This window comes from Canis lupus, chromosome 12, assembly GCF_003254725.2.
Source record: "Canis lupus dingo isolate Sandy chromosome 12, ASM325472v2, whole genome shotgun sequence".
NCBI classification, from domain to species: domain Eukaryota; kingdom Metazoa; phylum Chordata; class Mammalia; order Carnivora; family Canidae; genus Canis; species Canis lupus.
In genome coordinates this window covers 10,146,369-10,154,770 of record NC_064254.1, presented here as the reverse complement: position 1 = coordinate 10,154,770, position 8,402 = coordinate 10,146,369, and the positions used below count along the sequence as shown (strand labels likewise).

At 40.9% G+C, this 8,402-nt stretch overlaps 1 long non-coding RNA gene across 1 annotated transcript; it reads right to left on the bottom strand.

The window, feature by feature from the left end:
• Positions 1 to 1,004: 1,004 nt before the first annotated feature.
• Positions 1,005 to 5,176, bottom strand: LOC125752302 (uncharacterized). The gene is made up of 2 exons (XR_007401496.1): positions 5,048 to 5,176; positions 1,005 to 1,309 (listed from the first exon to the last, which is right to left on the bottom strand). It is a non-coding gene; the product is annotated as an uncharacterized LOC125752302 (long non-coding RNA).
• Positions 5,177 to 8,402: the final 3,226 nt, after the last annotated feature.

Genomic DNA, 8,402 nt, shown 5'->3' with positions numbered 1-8,402 from the left:
GATGGCTTAGACCCAACCTCATCCACTGACCCCCAGAACTGTCCACCCCATGTAGGGTATAGGGTGTCTGTGTGGGGCCCTGTGGCTGAGGTCACCCCCAGACTGAGCACGCAGGTTGTTCAGAACCTGGGTCTGAGGCAAGACCAGAAAGATCTGGAGACTTTGAAGGTGAAAGGGCCAGACTTTTGGGACAAGTAGTCTGTGCCTTCTCCACAGGAGCACTGCTGACTCTCCCTGCCCTTGAGGATTTAGGGACCTAGTATCAGGCTTCTTTCTCACTCCAAGCCTCCCCCAGCCCCTGATTTTCTCTTCCTATCAGCTCTGGGAAGCTCCCTGCCTTGGACTCCAGTCAGTCCTGGCCTGAGGGACCCTGAGGCTGACCCTGGCCCCTCCCCCTCTTCCTCTCAGGCTTTGGGGGCTGGCCTCTCTCCCTCTGGGGAGTCTAGCCTGCCACTGTCTTCTCTGTTGTCATCAATCACACTTGCTTTTCCAGTGATAACCAGTTCAACCTTCATCAGTAGCTCTAAGCACTGGTAGGTCTGGGGTGTCGCCTAAAGAGGGGGGCTGGGAAGCTGCTGACTTGTGTGGGCTCTGGTTCAGGAGACCAGGGAGACAGAGATGTCTGAAAGGGGCCCTAAGGTCTCAGCTCAGTGCTGGACTAGGTTGGCAAGGGTGAAAGAGGGGCTCTCCCCCTCCCTCATCATGGAGCAGAAATAGTTATCAGGAATGCAAAAACTTCTATGAGTGCTGATTCACAGGCCAGAGAGATGAGATCTGTCCAGAGTCACTCAGCTACTTCAGGGCAGCAGTGGACTAGGATCCAGGCCTTATGTCTCTGGGTTTACTGCTCCTCTGGGGCTCAGACATTCTCCAGGGGCACCTCTGGGTAGTCCCGGCCCAGGTTTGCCTATTACAAACCTGGGGCGGGGGGTCTCTCCCTCTGCTTTTCTTCTGCTCCTATCCACTGGAGCTGTGGCCAGCCCTGAGAGTTGTGACCACACAAATGACAACTCTGATCATTTCTTTATTTTTCCCCTGGCCAACCTCTCCCTCCACCCCAGCTTCTTGGGTTCTCATGATTTTGTTCCGGATGGTCCCTGTGGCTGACCTCAGTGAGTTCAGGGTAGGTCTGGCCCATAAACAGACTCCAGCCCCATGCTGCGCTCAGGGGGTGCTCTCCCAGGCCTGGATCCTCCCCTCCTTTTTCCTGCTTTTCCCACAGTCTGCCAGACAGCGCTTTCATGATGCTGTTGTGTGCATTCCTTGAGACCAAGATCCTGGCTTTGACAGCCCTCCTCCTGTTTCTGACCTATAGAATGCAGGTGAGTGAGTGAAGGCCTGGAGTTACTTGGGGACCAAGGGAGCAGGGGAAAGTTTCTCTCCTGGGAGAGAGGCACTGCAGGACAGAAGCAGCCAGGAGTCACACAGGTGGCATTGTATCAATTATAACTAATCCCAATTTAAATATTCTTTACTTCGCCTGTTTCTGCACATGCATTTGGTGGATTTAAGCCAACATCTTCTTTGACATTCAAATTCATGTCCTTGGGTCATGTCCACCCACAGTAGCTGGGTTGTCCAGGTTTGAGGCCAGCCTCAGGTGTCCTCCCTTAACCCTCAGGTGTGCACACAGAGGTACGAGACACACGTGTGCATACACATTGGCATTCATTCCTTCTATCAGAGACCAGATCTACCTACCCTAAAGTCCCCTCTAAGGGTCCACCTAACCCTTGAGTGCTTAGCTCACACTCCAGAGCTCCCACCTCAGGACTTGGGGAGAAGGTGAGGACCTGATGAAGAGAGACTTCAGGAATGGAAAGGGGATGGGGCCGGAAGTGGGTCAGATGAAAGAGGTGTGGAACAGCCAATGAGTGTGCTTCTGAATCTCCTTCCCCACTTCTCAGGTCTCCACCAGTACAATGGGAGGAGCAGCAAAGACTGCCCCCAGCCCTAAGACCCCAGGGCCCTTGGGCATTCCCTGCTGAGCCTGGAGTCCCCCCATCTCCTCCTGCTCCTTCAGGACCACTGCGATCTGGGGCCTCCGAGAAAAGGTGTTCTTGTGCCTCTCTGGAAGACACTTCCCAGCACCTGAATCTACCGCGGTGGTGGCACCTCTCATCCCAGAGCTAAGGACCACCATGTTGCCTTCCCTGATGCCATATCCAAAAAGTGGGGACCCACCACATGGGAACTCTCTCTGTGCATCCAGGCCACCCCTCTCCTACCCTGTGGACCAAACCCAACTGGTAGGCATCCTCCCCCTACTGTGTGCCTCTCCTTTCATTCTCCAGGGTTTCCTGTTTCTCTTTGAAGCTCACAATTCAGCTGGTCTCCCAGTCACCAATACCCATTGCAGTTAGCTTTGGTTCCTCTTCCTCCCCATAAGGGAAATATCCTTTGTTCATACCATCTACAAATGTGATATTTGATATTTCCAAAAATGACACAAATTTTAAAAGTATGTGACAATGAAGGAAAATATTTCCATTCTATATGCCAGATAAAAGAGTTAACAGCTTTAGGACTAAAATCTTTTTCTCTTAAATAAATAAGTATCAGACAAATGTTTCCATTTTAAAAAGGGCTAAGGATAGGAACAAGTCAATTGTTACAGAAAAAAGAACAAATAATACATATGAACCTATGTCTGAAATGGCTGATGATCAGAGAGATGAGAAATGAAGTGAGACCCCACGCTTTCCCTATCAGTTCAAAGAAGATTAAAATAAATGGTAATCATATTCTGTGCTGGAGAGGTGTAGGGAAAAGGGAATTCTCATGAATTGTTGGAAGTACATAATTGATAGCCTCTTCCTGGAGGGGCAATGTGGTGATGAATTAAAAGGCAGAAAAAGTAATTTATTCATCCATTCCACTGTTCATGAATGTTTGGGTTCTTTCTCCTTTTGGCTTTTGTGAATACAGCTGCTATGAACAGTCAAAAAAAAAAAAGGCAGAAAAAGGAAAACAAAAGAAACACTGGCTTGTGAAGCAGCAGTTCTAAACAATTTTCTAAGTACTTTGACATGTGTAGTGATTGCTATTGTTTAAAAAGGAAAATAGTGGTGTGTCCACTATATGCTGGTTTTAAAAAGTATGCCAACAATACCTGAGTTAAAAAAATAACAAAAATAAAAAGGCAAGTAATTGTACAAGACTCAAAAATCCAAAGCAGTCTTGTGCTCTACCACTCTCTGTCCCAGCTCCCATTCTTTTGAAGGAATCCACATCTTTTATCTACCAATTCTTATATTTACTTCTATATTTGTGGAAGTGAAGAAACAAAGCTTATACTGCTCTTCGTTCATTTTCCAGTTTTTTTTTCATTTTCCAGTTTTTGATATTAGCCGCTAATTTCCACTAATGAGGATGAAAATTGGATCACTTAACCCATCACTTTCCTACCCACCCCCATATGCTCTCTCCCCAAACCACAATATAGTCAAATCACAACTGTCCATAAGAAGGATATTCAGATTTCACATTTTGGAACCCTGTAGATACTTGTTTTTTAGCTTAGCCATGGAATGAATGTATTATGATTATGTTTTCTTTTAAGTATAATTTTTTAAAAAGATTTTATTTATTTACTCATGAGAGACACAGAGAGAGGCAGAGACATAGGCAGAGGGAGAAGCAGTCTCCCGCAGAGAGCCCGACGCAGGATTGGGTCCCCGGACCGGGATCACGCCCTGAGCTGAAAGGCAGCCCCACAGCTGCTGAGCCACCCAGGCGTCCCTCTTTTCAGTGTCATTTTTATCACCCCCCAGCTTACCTTATTTTCATTTGTTTTCTTTCCTACCTATTCACCGTTAATTCATTTGTAAACTCTCTATCAAGAATGTAGATTTCATCTGAGAAGTTTAAACACATGAAGTCACACGTTAGATTAGTTCCCTTGAGATGCCCCTGACCTACTGGTTGTCCTCCTGCTGCACTGGCTTCCCGTAAGCCCGGACCCACAACCTCCTGTGATTTCTACTCACCATCTTCTTGAGCACTCTCTTGGCTTGCTCTCCTGAATTTCCTATCTTTCTGTTTCTGAGTTTAATTGGAACATTCCTTCCAATATCTTCCCTTTCTTTTGAGAAGCCCAATGCCATTTACATTTCTAATCCACTAATGAGGATTTTTTTTTCTCTTTTTCTCTGATGCTTTTAGGATCATTTCTCCTCCTTCCTCTCATCCTTTACCACATTCTAAAATTCCATGCTGATGTGTATTAATGCAGATCTTTTACCATTTATTTTACTGAGCACCAGTGGGCCTCTTCAGTCTGGAAAAATCATATCCTTAATTTTGAGGTGCATTTTCTTCATTTCTTTTATAATCTTTCTTCCATTTTCTGTTGTTTTTTTCTCCCTTTTTATGAAATTTCTATTACACAAATGTTAGCTTTTATAGGCATATTCTCCAAATCTCTCATTATTTTGCCCTTTTACTTTTCGTCTTTCTTGTTTACATTTTTTATTGAGGTTGACATTTAAACATTTTTTTTTAAGTTTTATTCATTCATTTGACAGAGAGAGCACACAAGCAGGGGGAGCGGCAGGTAGAGGGAGAGGGAGAAGCCGGCCCCTCCCCTGAGCAGGAAGCTGAATGTGGGGCTTGAGCCCAGGGCCCTGGGATCATGACCTGAGCCAAAGGCAGACACTCAACAGACTGAGCCACACAAGAGCCCTGAGGTTGACATTATTAATTACAATTTTATGTACAGTGAAATGCACGGATCTGAAGTGTATAATTTGATGAGTTTTGACAATTGCATGGGACCCGCTTCCATATCAATATATAGAACATATTCATCATCACTGCCAGAGGCAAGCATCACTCTGATTTCTTTCAAGTAGATAACCTTTGTCTCTTCTAGAGTTCCTTATAAGCAAAATAATAGAGTATGTACTCTTTTGTGTCTGGCATTTTCACTCACTACAGTCTTGCTGAGGTTCATCCATGTTACTGCATCCATGTTACTGCACATTAATTTCTTTCTGTTCGTAAATCATAAGAATGTAGAATAGACTGCCTTTGTTTATCTACTTACCTGTTGACATTTGAGTTACTTGGCTATTATGAATCACACTGCTGTGGTCATTCTTGAACAAGTCTTTTTATGGACATCCATTGTAATAGTTTGCAGGGCTACCAGAATGTTCCCTAACAACAAATTGTTTTCTCACAGTTCTGGAAGCTAGAAGTCTGAGGTCAGGGTATGCGTAGGGTTGGTTTCTTGAGGACTCTCTCCTTGGTTTGTAAATAGCTGTCTTCTTCAGCCTGTGTCTTCACATGGTTCTTCATCTGCACTTATCTGGGTCCTCATCTCTTCTTATAAGGACACCAGTCATATTAGATTATGGTCCATCCTAATGACCTCAATTTACTTGCTTCTTTAAATATCCTAACTCCAAATACAGTTATATTCTGAAGTACAAGGGGTTAGAATTCAAACATGAGTTTGGGGGGACTCAATTCAGCCATGACATGTATTTTCCTTTCTTTAGGTTAAATACATAGACATGGAATTGCTGGGTGATAGAGTAAGAGTATGTTTGACTTTATGAGGAACTGCCAGACAAATTTCCAAGTTACCATTTTTATACCAAACAATATGTGAAAGTTTCTTGTTCCTTTATGTCCTTGCCAACATTTGATATTGATAGTCTTTTTAATTCTCCCTATTCTAATAGATGCATAGAGAAGTCTCATTGTAGTTTGACTTTGCATTTCCCTGATGAGTGATGATGATGAGTATGTCCCCTGTACTTACCAGCCACTACCATATCCTCAGGAAGTGCTTATTCCAGCTTCTGCCTATTTTTTTTTTGGATCATTTTTCTTTCTAGTATTGGGTTCTAGGAATCCTTAAATATTTTGGATATAAATCTTTTTCCGATCTTTGAATTACACATATTTTGTCTCAGTCTGTAGCTAGCCTATTTATTTTCCTAATGGTGTCTTGGAGGAACATTTTTAATTTTGATGAAGTCCAATTTCTTTCTTTCTTTCTTTCTTTCTTTCTTTCTTTCTTTCTTTCTTTCTTTCTTTCTTTCTTCCTTCCTTCCTTCCTTCCTTCCTTCCTTCCTTCCTTCCTTTCTTTTTCTTTCTTTCTTTCTTTTCTTTCTTTTTTTAATGTTGAATGTTTTCTAAGTCCTAAGAATCTTTGACCACTCTAGTGTTATAACAGCATTTGTAAATGTTTTTCTTCTAGAAGCTTTACAGCTTTAGCCTTTATTTTTAGATATATAATCAATGGCTACTTAATTTTTGTGTATTGAGGTTCATTTATTTCCATGTGGTTATCCAGTTGTTTCAGCATATTTGTTGAAAAGATTTTCTTTCTCCACTGAGTTACTTTACCACCTTCATAAAATATCACCTAAATATATAAAGTAGATCTGTTTCTAAACTGTCAATTCCATTCCACAGATCTATTTATTTATTTTTTGGCTAATATGATATTCTTTTAATTACTGTTGCTTTATAGTAAGTTTTAGAATCAAGTAGTGCAAGTCCTTCAAGTTTTTCTTTTCACTATTTTTTTCCTGGTTATTTTAAGTCCTTTACTTTTCCATAGAATTTTAGAATCAGCTTATCAATTTCTATAGGAAAATTCTTTTTCAGGCATTGTGTTGAACTTATAGATCAATATTAGGAGAATGGGCTCCTTAACAGCATTGTGTCCTCCAATCCATGAATATAGTATGTCTCTTCATTTATTTGGTTTCTTGGGTTAGTGCTTCATATTTCTCTGTTAATTTTCATCTTTTTTTGTTCTTTGGTTCTTTCCCAAGCATTTTGTCAGTATTATCTGCCAATTCTATTGAAATATTCTTATTTCTATTAGATGTCTAATTGCAAAAGATACTATTTTTGTTCTTAGAAGAGCCTCTTTGTCTAGTATTCTGTTCTAGTTTCATGGATGTCTTCTCTTTTCTTTCTAAAGATATGAGTGAAGACTTTTAAATTGCTTAATTTAAGCCCCTGTGTTATCTATTTTCCTCATGTTCCTTTGTATATGTTTACATTTTTGTGCTATATATTAGAGGATTTCTTTATTTCTACTTATTATTTATATTTTTCTGTACATTTGCAAATTTTTAAAGATGAAAAGTTAGAGAGGAAAGACTGCAGCATAAAAGTGGTAAGGAATTCTGTGTGTGCGTGGTTTTCTGAATGTTGGATTATACTCTGGAATAGAGTTTCTCAGCTTTGGCATGATCAACATTTTGGGCCAGATAATTCTTTGTTCAGGAGGCTTTCCTATGCATTGTAGGATATTTAGCAGCATCACTGGATTTTCCCAGTAGATGTATGTAGCACCTTCTCTTCAGTTATGAAACCAACCACTTCTCTAAACATTGACAAATTTTTCCTGGAGGGGTGAAATCACCTACAGTTGAGAATCACTGACTTAGATTAATCAGGCAAAAGCCTCTGTACTTTTTGAAGGATATCTCGTTCTCAGTATCTCTAATACTTTTCTCATAAACTGGTCATCTCCCTTTACAAACGAGTCCCTCTAATACTTCTATGTGAGTTAGGGAGAGTGTGGAACCTCAGGTGCCAATATTCTTGGATCATAGTTGCTGCTATGATTAAGTGATCATGATATAAAATACAGATATTCCTTGACTTAGGACAAGATTATGCTCCAATAAGCATATTGTAAGTAAAAAAATGAATTTAATACACCTAACCTACAGAACATCATAGCTTAGCACTATCTTAAAAGTGCTCAGAACACTAACATTAGCCTACCAGTGGGCAAAGTCATCTAAGATGTAGAAGAAATTTGAAGTGAAATAAACCGTGTGTGCTAATCAAAAGGAAAAAAAATCAATGAAGAGATCTGTATCTTATGGTTAGGATAGACTCCTTCATGCTGGAGTAATAAATAACCTTCAGGGGCTCCCACAGCCAAAGATTATTTCTCTCCTGTGCAATGTCTCCTGAGGGTCCAGGCACACTTTCACACACTTTCACACTTTTCAATTCTGTCCTCCAAGTTTAGCTACTTCAATCTTACAGCCCCTCAAAATCAAATGCTTCTACAGTGGGAGAAAAACTGCCAGAAAGATACACAATTCAGTGCTCCTATCTGGAAGTGACATTACATTTACATTTCTTTGGGTGAAAAAAGTAATATTGCCTTATCCAATTCCAAGGGGACTGAGAAATATGATTCTCCCAAGTGTCTAGAAATAAATGTAAACTGAATACTGCTGAATGGTAGTAATGCCAAGCATATACCTCTTGGCATATCTAGCAAAAACGTTTTTTTCTATGATAACTAAGAAAAATCTATAAGCATTAACATTGGAAGGAGAAAAGGGTTAGCACTAAAGGACTTAATAACGACCTTGGTTTCAGAGTTTTCTGCCACTGCACTAAATGCTAGA